This window comes from Saimiri boliviensis, chromosome 1, assembly GCF_048565385.1.
Source record: "Saimiri boliviensis isolate mSaiBol1 chromosome 1, mSaiBol1.pri, whole genome shotgun sequence".
Classification (NCBI taxonomy): Eukaryota; Metazoa; Chordata; class Mammalia; order Primates; family Cebidae; genus Saimiri; species Saimiri boliviensis.
Genome location: NC_133449.1, coordinates 156,870,691 through 156,888,927, shown reverse-complemented (window position 1 = coordinate 156,888,927; position 18,237 = coordinate 156,870,691).

The following is an 18,237-nucleotide window of genomic DNA, read 5'->3' as shown; positions in this document are numbered from 1 at the left end:
ACTGGTCATTAGAGAAATGCAAATCAAAACCACATTGAGATACCATCTCACACCAGTTAGAATGGCGATCATTAAAAAATCTGGAGACAACAAATGCTGGAGAGGATGTGGAGAAATAGGAACAGTTTTATACTGTTGGTGGGAGTGTAAATTAATGCAACTATTGTGGAAGACAGTGTGGCAATTCCTCAAGGACCTAAAAATAGAAATCCCATTTGACCCAGCAATCCCATTACTGGGTATATATTCAAAGGATTATAAATCATTCTACTATAAGGACACATGCACACGAATCTTCATTGCAGCACTGTTTACAATAGCAAAGACCTGGAACCAACCCAAATGCCCATCGATGATAGACTGGACAGGGAAAATGTGGTACATATACACCATGGAATATTATGCAGCCATCAAAAATGATGAGTTCGTGTCCTTTGTAGGGACATGGATGAACCTGGAAACCATCATTCTCAGCAAACTGACACAAGAGCAGAAAATCAAGGACCGCATGTTCTCACTCATAGACGGGTGTTAACAATGAGAACACATGGACACAGGGAGGGGAGCACTACACACTGGGGTCTGTTGGGGGGATAGGGGGAGGGATGGGGGGTGGGGAGGTGGGAAGAGATAGCATGGGGAGAAATGACAGATACAGGTGAGGGGAAGGAAGGCAGCAAAGCACACTGCCATGTGTGTACCTATGCAACAATCTTGCATGTTCTTCACATGTATCCCAAAACCTAAAATGCAATTAAAATAATTATAAGAAGCTACTGGAATAAAAGACTAGAGACTAATATTGGAATGCATGCTGGTAGTATCCCACCACGTTTTCTTTCACCTGTCAGGGTCACTTGTTCCCCAGCTGCAGCAGATAACTGCTAATGGCTCCCACCTACACTATTCTCCAGTGGATTCCTCTAGACTGACAGGAACCACCTTGCCAAGAGCATGCCTAGGAGGTATACTTTTTCTGGGATTGGCTGTCATAATTAATCACTGATGCTGGGGTATAATACTCCAGACCGCCCTACCTCTGGGAGACACAACCATTTTGGTACAATTTAGACTCTAGGGCTCCTTGGGAAATCACACTGAGGCTAGACTTCTCCTGAAATCATGTCCTTCCCAGCCTCTTCCTCTGCCTGATTCTGCTCCTCTCTCTCTCTCTTACAGGTTTCCTTTTAGAGAACCCCCTCAATAAATCACTTGTCAAGAATCCCCACCTAAGGGTCTGTTTCTAGGGAACCCAATATAAGACCTACATATAGCATTAATCTAAATTAAGACATTGAATTACACTAATATTTCATACTTGCATTGACACTAGCACCATCACCCTGCCCTGGTGTCAGATGTTGTAAGTCACAGATGACATTCAGGCAACTCCAGGCAAGAATGGGCTTTCTATAACATAAAGGGGTTGATAAGGATAATTTCACTCATTTTTTTTGTTGTTGTTATCAGTATATTGCAAAATGTTATACTTCAGCTGTGCTAGCTTAAGCTGATTTACAGATTACCTTATCTAGTTTTAGCTAAACTAACCTTTACAGAATGAACAAGTGGCTTTAAAAGATCAGTGAAAAGAAACCTCAGATTGAAGATAATGTTGATAATGCAGGCATGAAAAAACAAAGAAAATGGCAGAGCTTCCGCTTCTGGAATACCCTTCATCTGCCATATAACAGAGTGGAAGCAATGAAGATCTAGTTGATTCTGAAAAGTCAGTAAGATATACTGAAATTAAAAACAATTTCAAGAAAATATATGCATTTATAACCGCAACCATTGCATTTCTGACATCAAGTATTATCCTAGGGTGTATGCTGTGGCTTTTCATCAATAAAACCTTCTTATTCTTAAAATAAATAAAGCCTTCTTAAATTAACAAAATCATTTCCTAATAGACTGAAAAATGGATGGCTGCCTAAAAGACAGGCATGTCCCATTAAGGGAAGCTATGAATATTACTTTATATGTAAGAAGTATCTTTGCAAATGTGATTGAAGATTTTGAGATGAGGAGGATATCTTGGATTATCAGTAGGTTATAAATTCAATCTCCCCTCCCAGGTTTTTTTTTTTTTTTTTTTTAACAGGAGAGAGGCATAGGGAGACTTGATAGACACAGATAAGGTAATGTAAAGATGAAACAGATTTGAAGATGATGATTTTGAAGATAGGAGTTACTTAGTCAAGCCAATGAGTACCAACAGCCCCCAGAAGCTGAAGAGGAAAGAAATGGAGTCTCTCCAACATCTTCTGGAGAAATCATAGCCCTGTTGACATCTGATTTCAGCCTAAGAAAATTAACTTTAGATTTCTGGCCTCTAGAACCATGAGAAAATAATTTGTTGTTTTAAACCACCAAGTCTGTGGAAATTTATTACACCAGCCACAAGAAACTAAGACAGCTTGTTTATCTAACTTTTTTTTGGACACTAAGTTTAATATAACTTACATTTATATCAGTAATTATCTTCACATTTGATCTATAAACAGACATTGTATCCTCAAGAAGGCAAATGATTAAATAAAACAAATGAAAAAAAAAAAAACTAAAATGACTCCTCCCCAGAAACAGAAATTGAGATTTTTATTGTTGTTGCCTGCAAAGTGTTTTATAGCAACCTAAGCAAATACTTAAATACCAAAGCATTCCACATGTAAACCCAAACTTCCAGGTTTTTTGAAAAATGGGACGATCTGGCAAACCAACACCCACATTCTCACAGCCACACCTGATACCCATATTCCCAATTAGACACAGCTGACTAGCAAATATTGGCTGTCGCTTTAGAGTTATGTGTCATTCAGTTCTCATCTGACTGTTCACCTTTACCCTCCCTAGACCTTGCATAATGATAATTGCCAGCTTCTAACTTTTCCCAGTACTCCTTCCCCATCATTTTTATGTTCCTTATCTCACATTCTATATTTTGGTCTCTGTTCAGCAGCAGCCAGTACAAAAAAAGAAAAAAAAAATGAATGAGTATCGCAACTGTTCGGTAGACAAACATTAATACAGTACTGCCATGTATTTATGAACTAAAAACACTCTGGATGCTGGATGATTCCACTCAAGTCTATGAATTTTCTAGGAATTATGTCTAGGAAACAGTCAATTAGAAAGATTGCTTTACTGAGTTGAGATGATGTTGACAGACCCAGACACATCCCAAATTCATTTGACACTCTGGGCACATGTAGGCCATGTAACCTCTCCAAGTATCCATGGCACATTTTCTAAAATACAGCAGGGTTTGAGGGTGACAGAAAATTAGACTAAATCAGTGTTCTGACGATCCACATGGTAACACATCTGTGCCTTTGGAGCTGAGGCTGGGAACTAGGGGCCTATAGGCAGAGTTGCTGATACCATGCCCACTTCAATGTGGGGAAGCCTGCTCCCGGCCTTGATATAATCCACCAGTCCTGGCGTGGTCTCTTCTCCTGCCTGAGTGACCACACTTCAAGTCATCCTCTCCATTCTCCACTATCTAGTTTTCTTCCCACTTCCACCAATGCTTTGGCTTGCTCCAAGACACTGTGTGTATCTGATTAGATCATTTTTCTACTTGAAATATTTTTAAAAATCCCCCACTCTTAAGATCAAGTTCAGTCTCCTTGCCCTGGCCTCCAATCCTTGCAGAGTCGAATATCTGCTTACTTCTCCAGTTTCAGCATATACCACTTTCTCTCTAACTATTCCACCCTGCTCTTATTTCCATTTTACAAATAGGACAAATCCCTTCAACCTCAACCTTTGGGCCTTCCACTTTGCTAGTCCCTCGCCTGGAGCTCTCTTCATGACTTCTCCGCTTAGTCAACCATTGCTTACCCTTGAGAGGGTAGCACTAAGACCAAGAAAACTGCAATGTAAATGGTTTGGAATGTGAGAAGTGTATTTCCTTATATAACAAGCCATCTGCTGATGGAGTTCCAGAGTTAATTTAGGTGTTTAGTAATCTCATCCAGTTTGTAGTATTCCCTGTCTGCTGTCCCTTCATGTTCACTAGACAGCTACAGCAGAAGCAGGTATTGCAGGAGGATGCTTGGATTCTGCAGGAGGTGGTGGCACATTTCCCAATGTACATTTTTGTTAGGGTCCAAAATATTTCCCAGAAGCACCTCCACAGATGCCTTATGTCAAATGACCATTATTGATCATATGTCCTTTTTCTAACTGAAAATGAAGGAAGGAAAGAAGTAGACAATCAGCCCTAACTATGTGCAGGTTCCACATCCGTGAATTCAATCAACAGTAGATCAAAATGTTTGGAAAAAACTCTAAAACAAACAATACAACAATACAAATAAACAGTGTAACAGCTACTTACATGGCATTTACATTGCTTTAGGTATTTTAAGTAATCTAGAGATGACAAAGCATAAGACAGGATGTACTTAGGTTATATGCAAATATTATGCCACTTTATATTAGGGACTTGAGCATCTGTGAATTTCTCAAGGGCCCTGGAACCAATCTGTCCCACAGATATTGAGGAACAACTCTGCTTAGCATCTAGAATGAGAGGCAGAGTCTACTACAAAGTAAACAAACAAACAAACAAATAAACAAAAAACTTACATATTCAGGTAAGATCAGGCTCTCCTGGTATAAGTATTCCAGCCTCCTATTCTTTCAGAACACTTACAACATTGGCAATCCATAATTATTTTGGTTATGGCAGTTTATTAAAAAGAGACACTGAGTCTTAATTACAGCTGTCTATCTTCACTGTTTTGATGCTGCAGTAACTCCAGAGGTCTCAAGCTGTTCCCAAACTTCCAGTAACCCAAAACATGTCCTCATAACTTTATACATCCACACTTCAAAAGTAGATTCACTATGCCACAGAGAAATGGTATAAGTGAATGCTTGCTAAAACAAGGTCAAGAGTCAGAGTAGTGGGTTCATGGCATAGCTGTTAACTTGCCATCTGATGTTAGGCAACTACTTAACCTGGTGGAGATTCATTTTTCTCTATTGAAAAATGGTGATAGTGATAACTGTAAGGTTCTGTTGATGAGTCAATGTGTGTGGGTAAATCTTGACAAAGAGCTCGACAATACTTAAGTCAAATGATTACTATTATCAAGATCATAATAATTGCTATTAATAATTATATTACAGAAAGATACTTGCTTCATTTTCTTCCTTACCAATATTCTAATCACAGGAGCCTCCAGCAGAAAGCACACACAAAGGTGTCAGTAGCTCCCTTCTCTGACATTAGAGGGGGTAATTATGAGAACAAAGGGAACACATAGGGACTATTAGACCCTGGAGAAAATAGAATTCTTCATCAGCCAGAGCTCAGAGGGAGAGGTCAAAGTCTAAAGGTTTTCTGCAATTTCATATAATTCGGCCTAATCCTGTTTAGGTATTAGGCTTCCCCAGGGCAAACAATGAACCTCTTCAGCACCTTCCAAATGAAAATTCTGTAAGCCTATTGAAAAACAAAACAGCTAGCTTTCTTCCTAGCACTTTTATCACCATTATTATCCTTGCCCTAGACACCTTTGAAATTCAATATGACAGAACCCATGGTATTGCTTTTTTTTTAAAAAAAAAAAAAAAAAAAAAAAGCAATGTTCTCAGAAAATGAAAATATCTGGAGAGAGCAGGTGCATATGGTCACTTTGGGCGAAGAAGAGGATTCATTATGGCTTCAAAATTGCTGTCACACCTCTCAGAATCACATTTTCACCTGCCACTGAGCTTGCTTTCCCCATACTCTGTGGCCTCTGTATCCCCTACTGTGACTTCGGCAGCCCCTATAAAAGTCATCTTCACCACTTTGAAAAGTGTTACCAGCCTGGGCAAACATAAGCAAGAATAACTGAGTAAACAAAGCCAGGTGCAACTTGAATGCAGGTTTAAAAAGAGAACATCTTTCAAGGGAAAAGACTGAAGATTTGGGTTTTGTAATAGGCTGCTTAACAGGAATAAATACTTGATTTTAAATGGGCTCTGCGGAAAGGGCCAGGGAGGAAATGCATGTGTGTTTTGTATTATTATTGAGTGTCTTCTTCTGTTAAAAAAAAAAAAAAAGCCTGAAGAAATTAGTATTCCAGATTGTATTCTTCCACAAACATTGAGTGAATACTTGCCATTTATGGTGACAATGACACGGATAGTTAGAGCCTGAATGATTTGACAAGTTAAATTATCAGTTGACTGTGCCTATATACAAATAGAGAACTTATACAGGAGAGGGATGTATAGCTGGTTAAATGTAGAAACAATACTTAAATAAAAACTGAAAAAAAAAAAAAAACACTGTAAATAGAGAGACTTCATATAAAACATTGAGTCTGGGTGACTGAAATAGTTGTCATCCATATCAGAACAGTTGAACATGTGTACTAGTAGAGAAAAATCTAAAGATCTACATGAATATATTCCCTACACCACCTATATGCCACCTGATGTGGGCTCATTATAATGAAGAAGAGTTCTTTTTGTTTCTAGAGTTTTGTTTAAGTAGTTCAATAGTAGCTAAAATGGAGAATGTCTTTTGTGGTGTCAGATATCAGTAATGGCTTAAACTGAGAACTAGAGTCATTATATTTCAATTAATCTAAATCTCAAAGCAAGTGACATCAGTCATTGAATTTGAAATTTATACAAAATAATAATAATAATAATAATAATAATAATAATAAAACGGGACTGGTGCAGTGCCTCATGCCTGTAGTGCCAGCATTATGGAAGACTGAGGCAGGCAGATTGAGGTCAGGAGTTCGAGACCAGATTGACCAACATGGTGAAACCCTGTCTCTACTAAAAATACAAAACAATTATCTGGGCATGGTGGCACATGCCTGTAGTCTCAGTTACTTGGGAGGCCGGAGCAGGAGAATCACTTGAATTGTGGAGGTGGAGGTTGCAGTGAGCCATGATCATGCCACTGCACTCCAGCCTGGGTGACAGAGCAAAACTCCATCTCAAAAATATATAAATAAATAAAATAATAATTTCATGGATACATCTTCTAATCAGAGTCCAACATAACTTTTAGGTGCAAAAGTGAGTGTCAACCACATGTTTTCCTCCCCTAGAACAAAACTTGTCACTGGTGGGTTTCAAAGGAATATTCAAACCACATGTATGGAAGTTTAAGAAAATATATAAAGGAAGGCAAAAGCCTATATTTAAAAAAAGAAGAAGAAGAAAACAAGCAGTACCAACAGGATTAAAAGAACTACCATATGGCTGGCACTGTGGCTCACACCTGTAATCCAGCATTTTGAGAGGCCTAGGTGGGTGGATCACTTGAGCTCAGGAGTTCAAGACCAGCCTGGGCAACATGGCTAAAACCCATCTTTACTGAAAATACAAAAAATTAGCCAGGCGTGGTGGCATGTGCCTGTTGTCCTAGCTACTTGGGAGGTTAAAGTAGGAGCATCTCATCATCCTGGAGACTGAGGTTGCAGTGAGCCAAGATTGTGCCACTGCACTGCAAGCCCAGCCTGGGTAGTGGAGCAAGGCCCCATCTCAAAAAAAAAAAACAAAAATAACCTGCTATTAGTGTTGTTTTCTATCCTGGAAATTTTGTTAACTAAATAGCATAAACAAAATCTTCATTAAATTATTGTCTGAGGAAAAAAAGCAAACCAGCAAAAACCTTTACTCTCTGTACTATACAATCATTTTACCCTAAACCCTGCCCATGCAAGCAATAATAAACAGAGAAATAGGGAGAGGAGTGAAGGGGGAGAGAGAGGGCAGGAAAGGGGGAACAATTAAGATATAGAGAAGATAGATTGAAGCTCCTTACATGTATTTGATAAAAGTTCTAAAGGGCCCAAGAAAAACAGAAGCTGGAAAAGCATTATTTGAATGAAAACGACTGAAATTTTTCCAGAATGAAAGTCATAGATTTCAGATTAAAAGAACTGCTAGTGTCAAGCAGAACAAATAAAATAAGTCCACATATGACTACATTATTATTACCCTCCAGAAAGACAAAGATAAAAACACATAACAATAAAAAAAATCCTCATAATTTACCAGCGATCAAAAGCCAATTATTTTCAAAAGAATGCCAATTAAGCCGGGCGCGGTGGCTCAAGCCTGTAATCCCAGCACTTTGGGAGGCTGAGGCGGGTGGATCACGAGGTCAAGAGATCGAGACCATCCTGGTCAACACGGTGAAACCCTGTCTCTACTAAAAATACAAAAAATTAGCTGGGCATGGTGGCACGTTCCTGTAATCCCAGCTACTCAGGAGGCTGAGGCAGGAGAATTGCCTGAACCCAGGAGGTGGAGGTTGCGGTGGGCCGAGATCGCGCCACTGCACTCCAGCCTGGGTAACAAGAGCGAAACTCCGTCTCAAAAAAAAAAAAAAAAAAAAAAAAAAAAAAAAAGAATGCCAATTAAATTGAAGGCAGACTTTTCATCAACAACACTAAGATGCCAGTTTCAAGCAGCACTGAGGAAAAATAGTCAACCAACATGTGTCTCCCAACCAAACCAAAACAACTTTTAAAGGAAGAAAAATAAACATAAAAGAAAGATAAAATTTACAAAAGTACAGTGAACACAAATCTTGATTTCAAATATTGGTAAAATTTATGTGACTAAAAACAAGAGTATGTCTGCCTTAAAGTTTTATTTTGAAATAATTTAGGTTACCATTCACTCATAAGAAAGACAATAAATTGATTCCAGAGAGACACTTTTGTTTGTAGTAAAATATAGAGGGCTCACCAGTAAGTGGGTATGACATATGGATTTGGGGGGAAAAAATCAGTATTTTGCAGTCATCATAATACAGACTGATTCATGCAAGAATCATTAATAGGGAAAAGTATACCAAGAATTAGGGTAGTATGATATTTGTACTAAAGAGACTGTTTTCACTCCTTGGTGTTTGATAACTGACATATTTTAAGCCTCACCCCTCTCTCCTCCCTTTTTGCCCCATATCTGGGTAAGCTAATAAGAAAGCCCAAGTGCTCCCTTTAGCACTGGAGGGAGTTTGAATTCAAATAAGTCCCTGTCTGGTCCCTAATCATAACATAATGCCCATGGTGGTCTCCTTTTTTCACTTCCTCACAAGTCATTTTTGGGTTAGCTTGGGAAGCTTTTCCTGCTTCCCCTACAAAACATCTCTAATTATGTGAGATGACTGGATTTTGTTTACCCTCATGATGTGTGGCATCATGAATCTCAACATCCAAATGAACTTTTCAGTTGGAGTTAATCCTGTTTATTCAGGGTAGCCCCAACAGTCTTGAAGTATCTGGTTGGGCCAGGCAAGGTGGCTCACACCTGTAATCCCAGCACTTTGGGGGCCTGAGGTGGGCAGATCATGAAGTCAGGAGATTGAGACCATCCAGGCCAACATGGTGAAACCCCGTCTCTACTAAAAACACAAAAAGTATCTGAGTGTGGTGGTGTGTGCCTGTAATCCCAGCTACTTGAGAGGCTGAGGCAGGAGAATCGGTTGAACCAGGGAGTTGGAGGTTGCAGTGAGCCAAGATGGCACCGCTGTACTCCAGCCTGGCAACAGAGAAGACACCCTCTGAAAAAAAAAAAAAAAGAAAACGAAAAAAAGAAAGAAAAGAAAAGAAAAGATCTGGTTGTAAGGGGAAACATAGCTATACAGTGGAGAAATGAATCAAACCTCGATTAAGCAATCAAAATTGGTGACACTAATATGTAGCTCCCTGGTATACCCTGAGAAGGACATGCCATCTATCTTGTTTTCTAACTGAGAATCCATAATTTAAAACCAATTCTGAAGAAACAAGAGATAAATCCAAAATGAGAAAAATATCATCAAAAAAGAAAAAGGGGTACAGATTTTGTTCTTCAAAAAAATCAGTGTCATGAAAATCTGCCAAATTAAAGGAGACATGACAATGAAATGACAAACTTTACCTTAGAATGGGTTTTGTACTAAATGGGTAAGAAAATGCTATAAGGCCACTGGCTCAACAGAATAAAATGGTATATTAAAATTCCACAGCAATGTCATATTTACTAAAGTTGATAACTGCTCTGTTATTTGAGAGAATATCCCTATTCTCAGAAAATATATAAATAAGAATTTGGCTGTAAAGGGTCATGATATAAGTAATACATCCTTAAGGGATTGAAAGATTGTTTAAACACATTCACATATGTAAAGCAAACACAAATGAAAAAACAAATGTAGTAAAATATTAACAATCAATGGATCTAGGTAAAGGTTACACAGACATCACAAAATTTTTCTGAAGTTTTAATTTTGAAATACAAAGTTAAAGACTTGCATGTTCTTGAATATGCTTAATCTTTTAAAATGGCATAGTAATAGACTTTTAATCTACATATACCACATAAGTTAATACTTCAAATACTTTTAAACAGATTTTTTAAATTTGATGGCATATATATTCCTGCATCAAGTAATAATAAATATGTATTTTCAAAACTCATGAAACATACACAAAATTTGTGTAGGTTCAGTCTATGTGACAAAGGATCACTGACGAAAATATATTTAGTTTAGAAATAAACTAAGAGAAGAGTCTTTTTTTTTTTTTTTTTTTTTTTAGATGCAGTTTCATTCTTGTTGCCCAGGCTGAAGTGCAATGGCATGATCTTGGCTTACCACAACCTCCAGCTCCTGGCTTCAAGCAATTCCCCTGCCTCAGCCTCCCAAGTAGCTGAGATTACAAGAATGTGCCACCATGCCCAGCTAATTCTGTATTTTTAGTAGAAACAGGGTTTCTCCATGTTGGTCAGGCTGGTCTCGAACTCCCAACCTCAGGTGATCCACCTGCCTCAGCCTTCCAAAGTGCTGGGATTACAGGCATGAGCCACCACACCTGGCCCAAGAAGAGTCTTATAATGCTTTGGAAGCTGAAAATCATTCACATATTACAAAGAACATCAAATTGGAAATGATATTCTTAGAACTGAATAATAAAAGTACCATGTATCATAATTAGTAGGAAGCAGCTAAAATGCTACCTAGGAATAGAATCATAGCCACACTGAAATTTTTAAAGAAACATTGAAAATAAGATAAACATTCCTCTTCAAAAGGTGAAATAGAACCTAGTAAAACAAAAGAAAAGGTGGAGGAATAAAAAATAAGAAAAGAAATTAATCTAACAAAAAACATGTGATTTTTTAAAAAAAGTAAAAATACCAAAGAACAAGTAATATCATTAGAAAGTAGACAAAGCTTTAGGTAGGCTTATCAAGGAAAAGAAATAACACTGGGAGGGGAGAAAAGTGACAACTGGAGATCTGAGAGAGTTTATTTGTTGACTAAATAACAAAGATAAGTTTAAAAACAAAGATAACCAATTTTTGGGAAAAATAAAATCACACAAACAGTAGAGTTTTTAACTTAAAAGAATCAGTAATAAAAACATATTGCACCCAATTTCACCTCAGTAAACTTTTAAAGATCCACCTTAAATGATACCAACCATCGAGAAACAGGTATCTCTTATCTATTAGATTCAGAAAGTAGGAAAGGAGAAACCTTTAACTATTATGAGACTGGTTTGACACCGAACCAGACAAAAAAGATTTTAGAAAGAACAATTACATGATTTCACATGATTATTTTCACTGAACCAGAATGCTTGTGAATAATATATTTAGACATTCATCTAAATATATTATTCACAAGCATTCTGATTCAGTATAAATCAATCTTTCTGTTATGATTGTTGAGCTACTGGTCTCTCGTACTATGCTGTTAGCCCATCCAGAATGAGAACTGTGAATTATTTACTTGGAACCACAGCAGAAAAGATCTTAAATAGGCATGACCACAGAAACAACCATAGAGGATTTTTTGTACTTATTTTTCATTTAGATCTTCAAATTTTATCTCCGGAGAAATGGATTAGGTGGGCCTATGAAGGGCACAGCCATTCTTATTTAACAAAAAAACAAAACTCTGTAAGTGACTCCACTGTCCAGCTCTACTTTACTTGAACATACTACAGAATTCACATGTAAGAGACTTTCAGTAAGTGCTTGTTAAATAGAATTTGATTTGTAATATCCCAATTGTGTCCCTGATTTTTCTTCTGGTTTCTTATAGTTTTCTCAGAATGGGGTCCTTCTCATCTAGAAATCTTTAGTGCCCTTAGCCCAAATCTGCCTTTGCTTATGCTATATACTGAGCTGTTGGGGCTCACTCTGTTCCCTGTGTCCAAACTCATAAACAGTGTCAAATCCATTGGATTCCTGGAGTAAACATGACACTGGAAAAGCCAAAATCTAGAGATGATAAAAGACCTCAGCCCAAAGAATCAATACTCAATGACTACATGGCTCAGGCATCAGCAATGAGACAGTTAAAGCTAACATCTTCCTGATAAGATCTGCAGTCTTAGCGACTGTAGTATTAAAAGTCTTCATGGCCAGCTTCCTGGGATTAAAGGTTTTAGCCTTACACTGTTCCCACAAGGTGGCAAAATAACCTGAAGAAATACAAAAGCAGCAGTTTATTAGCAGTCATTTTGCTTATACAATATATTTGATTAGACTTAAAAGCAAATTAACTATCATGGCTAAGAAAATGACTGGAGAAAAGGGGTATCTTCATTTGGAGGTTGAGAGCCTATGTCTTTTCAGGACAGGATTTTACTTGAAAGGGTCCTGGGGTGGCGGGGAGGAGCACTCTAGGAGCACTCACACACACGCCCTGGAGACTTGAGAAAACACTCTGCATAGAGGAAGTATGAGAAACAGATGTAGGAGATTATAGAGGGGTCACAGACAGATTTTCTGAGAGGGTGGAACAGTTGGGAAAATATGAATTAATTTTTAAATTCACAACTAGCATGACCTCATCTGTTCTCACAAGCCAATTATCAAGGAAATTAAGGTTAGATAACAAGTCCTTTAATCATGACAGATTTATTTTGGAAATGAGATATTACTTGGGAAAAAATGAGAATTATATATAGGAAATATATATATTTAAATATTTCACCAAAGACTGACTCTGATAGGCAATGCCATTGTGCAAGAGACACTATTGGAAGAACAAACTCATCAATAACTATGGCATGGAGTATAAACATGGTCAACTCAACAGTGTCTATTCCAGGAGCATATGACAATTATTGGGGGGAAATTCAGGTGTCCTGTGATGCTAGGCCAGAGGCATGTTTCTCTTAAGTATTATCTTTGAGTCACTTTGAAAGTGATTTCCCAGTTAGAATAGGTGACATTTTTCTGTCTTTCTCCAAAGTTTATTTCCTTTATAGAGGAATCAATGTTCTTTGTTTCTGATGTTCCTTCTTTTAAGCATTACATTACAATTATATTCATATCATAGTCTGCAGGAAATTGATTATACACACAAAAGTACAAATTATTAAAACCAAGCAACAAATATTAGCTAGTGACCTTCAATGGGGTCACACATGCTCCCCAGTACCCAGCTGTTTAAGTAGTCAATACAAAATCTATTCTAGAGTTGCTTACCATTGATTTGCGCAGAACAGGTGTATGCACATGAGGTGATTGGCAAACAAGCCAAAATGGTTTATAATTAGATTTTGTATTGTGTGACTCAGTCTATTAGTGTGATGGATCAGAGAAGGGAGAGATCAACGTGGTTTAAGTCATTCAAAGTTCTGGAGGAGCCCACATTTGTGTTAACACTTGAAGAATGGAGATAAGAAAGAAATTAAGATTTAAACATTATGCCTCCGGCTTCGTTCTTTTTGCTTAGGATTGTCTTGGCTATGCAGGGTCTCTTCTGATTCCATATGAAGTTTAAAGTGTTTTTTTCCAGTTCTGTGAAGAAGGTCATTGGTAGCTTGATGGGGATAGCATCAAATCTATAGATTACTTGGGCACTATGGCCATTTTCACGATATTGATTCTTCCTAACCCCAGAAGAAACACCATACATCTACAACCATCTGATCTTTGACAAACCCAGCAAAAACAAGCAATGGGGAAAGGACTCCATGTTTAATAAATGGTGTTGGAAAAACTGGCTAGCCATGTACAGAAATCAGACACTGGATCTCTACCTGTCACCTTACACTAAAAGTAACTGCAGATGGATCAAAGATTTAAACATAAAACCTAACAACATAAAAACACTAGAAGAAAACATAGGCAAAACCATCCAGGACATAGGTACAAGCAAGGACTTCATGACCAAAACACCAAAAGCATTGGCAACAAAATCCACAATAGACAAATGGGATCTAATTAAACTCCAGAGCTTCTGCATAGCGAAAGAAACCATCATTAGAGTGAATCCACAACCAACAGAATGGGAAAAAATTTTTGTAATCTACCCATCTGACAAAGGACTAATATCCAGAATCTACAAAAAAACTAAAACAGATATACAAGAAAAAAACAAACAACCCCATTCAAAAGTGGGCCAAGGATATGAACAGATACTTTTCAAAAGAGGACATATATGAGGCCAACAAACATGAAAAAATGCTCATCATCTCTGGTCATTAGAGAAATGCAAATCAAAACCACACTGAGATATCATCTCACGCCAGTGAGAATGGTGATCATTAAAAAATCTGGAGACAACCGATACTGGAGAGGATGTGGAGAAACAGGAACGCTCTTACACAGTTGGTGGGAATGTAAATTAGTTCAACCACTGTGGAAGACAGTGTAGTGATTTCTCAAGGATCTAGAAACAGAAATTACATTTGACCCAGCAATCCCAACTATTGGGTATATACCCAAAGAACTATAAATTGTTCTACTATAAAGACGTATGCACACGTATGCTCACTGCAGCCCTGTGTACAATAGCAAAGACCTAGAACCAACCCAAATGTCCATCAATGATAGACTGGACAAATAAAATGTGGTACATATACACCATGGAATACTATGCAGCCATAAAAAATGATGAGTTCTTGTCCTTAGTAGGGACTTGGATGAATCTAGAAACCATCATTCTCAGCAAACTGACCCAAGAACAGAAAGCCAAGCACCATATGTTCTCACTCATAGGTGGGTGTTGAACAATGAGAACATGTGGACTCAGGGAGAGGAGCATCACACACAGGGGACAGTTGAGGGGGCAGGGGAGAGATTATGGGGCATGGGGAGGGAGAGGAAGGTGGGAAGTGATAACATGGGGAGAAATGCCAGATATAGTATGCACCTAAAGCAGGGGTCCCCAAACTATGGCCCGCAGGGCACGAGGCCCCCTGAGGCCATTTATTCGGCCCCCACTGCACTTCAGGAAGGGGCACCTCTTTCATTGGTGGTCAGTGATGCATCCGCTTCCTGTGCTCCTGGAGTACTGTATGTGGCGGCGCCACAAAGCGCGGCATCGCTCATGTACAGTACTACTTCCGTTGACGCGGGACATACGTGTCACAGCTCCGGAAGTGCGTCATATGATGCACATCCGGTCTGCAGCTGCGGACATCCCACATCACAGGAAGCAGTGTGAAATAACAGCAGTAGTAGGAAGAAAGGCAAAGCACTATAACCATTACTACACAGTACAATGGCTCCCATACTCCCCCAAATGTACAACAACATAATGGCCCCTATAACCTCCCTTTGCCCAAAAGTCTCCCCTGACATTACTACACACCGTGTTCCCCCTATTATAAGACCCTGTCTTATATTAATTTTACCCCCAAAAGATGGGGGCTGTCTTATTTTTGGGAGGTGTCTTATAATAGGGGAAACATGCAGCAGTGGGCTTCCCACAGAAGAGGCCCACCACTGCTGCAGATGTCCAGGACGCTGTATACACAGTGTCACAGGCTGATCACCGCCATCCCTGTATACAGCACTGGAGGCGGTACTGGGCCTGTGACACTGTATACCGCTGTCTGGGATAGTGGAGGCAGCAGCACTGGCGGTGAAGGGTGTCACACCTAGCATAGTCCAGCCCTCCAGTGGTCTGAGGGACAGTGAACTGGCCCCCTGTGTAAAAAGTTTGGGGACCCCTGACCTAAAGTGAAATAAATTTTAAAAAACATAAAGATTTAAACATTATTTTTGGCCACCTGATATCTAAACTACTTCCTGTGTTTGAGAAATTCCTTATCATGTAAGGCAGAGCTGGGCTTCCAATATAGGCACTGAAAATGCCACATAATTTTTTCCCATCTCTTTGAGTTTAAACATGGCCACACCACTTGGATTTGCCAAATCAAATGCTTCTATTCCAAAGTGCCAACCAGAAGCTGGGATACTGAAGAAAGCAGGGATCATTTGTCAAGTGATCAGCTACAGAGTATCTTCACTAGACATAGTTTGAGGCATAATTCTGGGCATTGTGCCTGGCTTCATGGCTTCAAAACATGGCTTTCTGGTTCTCTTGAACATTCTCATAAACTACCATATATTATTTTAGTAAGTTTGACTTTCCTCTTAAACTTGCCAGAGGTAGCTCTTTTACTTTCTACTAACAACCTTGAAAGTAGTAGGAATTAGGCAGAGTAGGGTGGCTCATGCCTTTAATCCCAGCACTTTGGGAGGCTGAGGCTGGCAAATCACCTGAGGTTGGGAGTTTGAGACCAATCTGACAAATATGGAGAAATCACATGTCTACTAAAAATACAAAATTAGCCAGGTGTGGTGGTGCATGCCTATAATCTCAGGTACTTGGGAGATTATTGCCATTGCATTCCAACCTGGGCAAGAACAGCAAAACTCCATCTCACAAAAAGAAAAAAGAAAAAAAAAGACAGACAGAAAGTAGAAGTGCTATCCATGCAGAGTCACTGCAGAGAAGAAAAGGATGAGAGAATTAGCACATGGTATTGATATAGGCATTAAAAAGAAATTATTTAGGTAGGTAGTGAGGGTAAGGAAGTCCTTGGTAAGGTTGCCCTCTTAATAAAAAGCAGCCCTGAAATCATTTTCTTTTCTAACAAAAAGAAGCCTGTAAAATCAAGCTGCAGACATAGACAAGAAAGCTGGAAGCTTGCACAGGTGAATGCCAGCTGCTGTGCCAATAGCAAAAAGCTGCCTGGGGCTAGGCATGTTCAACATGGTGGCTCCATCTTCATTTTTTTCACCAACTGCATATACAGAAAGGAGCAGACAACATAGTGCTGGCCAAATAGAAAACCCATTTGCATAATAAAAAAGTTAGGATGGGATGACCATTTTCCTAGTGCACTATGTAAATGTCACACCGGTCCAGCAAAACTGTGGACCATATATAAATCAGACACCTTCTCATCAAGCCAGTCTATAAAATTGGGTGCCCTTCTTTGGGCTGGAAGTCCCACTTGGGCATCTTTCTCAGGAGAGAGCTATTTTCCCTTCTCTTTCTTTTGCCCATTAAACCTCAGCTCCTAAACCCACATTTTGTGTGTCCAATGTCCTTGGTGTGAGACCACGAACCTCAAGTATTTAACCCAGACAAATGAAGCTGCTTCAGTGTAAGTTTCAGGAGGAATCTAACCTGGCTAAAAACATGATGGAAAAGGAGAAGGTTTTTCCCCTGCAAACCTAACTAATAAGTCATTTTGGGTTCACCAAATTAACCCCTGAATATCAGAAACTTAAGAAGATAGGTGGCCTGTTTGTCCAGACAAAGAACAATGGTATAGTAGTGACTGTTATTCTCCCAGCATCATCCCAATACATGATAGTCTTATGATCTGGTCATTTTTTCTAGTTGGACAGAATCATGGGGGATGTAATAAAAATGATTTCTATCATTTGGACACTAATCCCTCTTTTCTGGGTCCAGTCAGATAACTGTTTGGAGAGAAACTAAGGTTATGTCTAAAAATATGCTACATTGATAATCTACAAAAAAATCATCTGAAAAACTTGTTCAGAGGCGCAGATTGCCTGGCATATTAGTCTGTTCTCATACTGCCAGGAGGAAATACCCGAGGCTGTACCAAGGTTGTGCCTTGTCCCTTCTTAGCCCAGGCTGGAGCTAAGGCAGCTGGGACACAGGATACCATGTCACAAGGCTGCATAACCCAGTGTCCTGGTGATTAACATTTGGTTCCTCGTTACTTATGTAAATTTCTGCAGCCAGCTTGAATTTCTCCCCAGAAAATGGGTTTCTCTTTTCTATCATATTCATTAGACTGCAAATTTTCTGAACTTTCATGCTCTGCTTGCTCTTGAATGCTTTGTTGCTTAGAAATTTCTTCCATCAGATACACTAAATTCTCTCTCTCAAGTTCAAAGTTCCATGTATCTCTGGGACAGGGGCAAAATACCACCAGTCTCTTTGCTAAAGCATACCAAGAGTGGCATTTACTCCAGTTCCCA